Here is a 1,859-nt window from a genome sequence, read left to right on the forward strand (position 1 = left end):
CTGAGGTGGAAGGATCGCCGGAGCCCAGCAGGTCGAGGCTTCGGTGGCCGGGAGCAGCCATCGCACTCCAGTCTGGGCAACAGAGTGAGACGCCAACTCAAAACAAAAAAAACAAAAAAAAACAAGAAAAGAAAAGTATATACGAGAAGGGAACAACAACAACAAAAAAAAACCCAGAATGTATTTATTAAAAAAGTGTATTTTCTAATTGTGTTTTTATTCTTACGTGTTTAAACTTCAGTCACTTTCAAAGTACTCTCCATTTGAAGCAATACACCTATCAAGATGCTTTTTCCACTGTTCAACACAGTTTTGAAACTCATCGATTTTTATGCCTTTTAGTGAGTCTGCCATTTTTTAATTTCACCTCTTCCACATCGGCAAAACAATCTTCCTTTGAGGACTTTTTTCATCCCGGTAAACAAACAAACAAAAAATGTTGCTTGGGGAGAGGTAGGGTGAATAAGGTGTGTAGGGCATCAGGAGTGATGCCATTTTTGGTCAAAAACGACTGAACACTCAGCACAACGTGGGCAGGTGCCCGTGTAAATCACCCATCATGAACTGGGGAAATGCATTGAAAGAATCTTTAAAAAAAAGAAAATCCACTGAGGCCCAAAATTCAGCCTCTCACAACGTTAGCTATTGCACAGATGCTGTTGGGTTCCTAGAACACTTACCTAGCGGGGGAAGTCTGCACTACAAGGGGCCTGTTCTTCAACGGGTTTTTGGTGGGTTCCCTCATATAATACAAAAGAAGTGTAGGAAGACATGTGTACACACTCTTTTGATCAGAGTAGCTGACCACCATTTTGGATAATGGGGAATGCATGTGGTAAGACAGGACATACCACAAGTAAGTTTTGACGACTGGGGGAGGGTGCGCGAATTGACGCAACCCAGAGCTTGGGCACACCAGGTGACCAAACATCCAGGTATCCAAGAAATAACACTGGAAGACAGGAGCCATGGGCAAGGCTTTTTAAAAAATCTCTGCCTTGGGAGACTGAGGTGAGTGAACTGCCTGAGCCCGCGAGTTCGAGACCTGCCTAGGCAACTTGGCGAGGCCTCATCTCTACAATAAATCAAAAAATTAGCCGGGCGTGGTAGCGAGTGCCTGTAGTTCCAGCTACTTGGAAGGCTGAGGCAGAAGGATCGCCGAAGCCCAGCAGGTCGAGGTTGCTGTGGCCGGGAGCAGCCACTACACTCCAGTATGGGCAACAGAGTGAGACTCCAACTCAAAAACAAACAAACAAACAAACAAAAAACAACTCACAATTCTGCCTCTCCTGCATATAGATATGGGGGAAACTGCCATAACACACAACCTCCTCCCACCACCACCAATAAACTGCTCTATTTTTTAACTTCAAGCAGGCACTCAATAAAAGTTTGTGGGTATTTTTATTAGAGACTCATATAGGGTTCAAAATGAATCATTATGTTGACTCACTCATGTTGAATTCTTAAAATACCAAACACCCTTCAGTCAAATCCAAGCTAAGCAAAAAAAAAAAAAATGGCCATGTTAATATAAGAAATTTAAAACTGAATTAACTTCATCCTTAAGAATCCAGATTTTTCATTTGTTTTTATTAGAAATGTCCTTATACTCTCAAATGCCAATTTAGTAGTATGCAAACACACTCCGATGGCACATTTCTCTTTCCCTACTATGTAACTGAGAATAAAAACTAAACACTGATTTGGGGCACATAGAAGAAAATCATTTGTTTGATGAGATAATTGACACTACTGACCCCATGGGGCTATTAAACATGTCCTTTCAGTTGTTTTGTCTGGCAGTGTTGACAAAGTTGCATAAAGTGATTCATAAACCTTCAACTGGACTTTTCTTT

The sequence above is a fragment of the Carlito syrichta genome, unplaced genomic scaffold (assembly GCF_000164805.1).
Source record: "Carlito syrichta isolate Samal-C Ts95f unplaced genomic scaffold, Tarsius_syrichta-2.0.1 Scaffold306594, whole genome shotgun sequence".
NCBI lineage: Eukaryota > Metazoa > Chordata > Mammalia > Primates > Tarsiidae > Carlito > Carlito syrichta.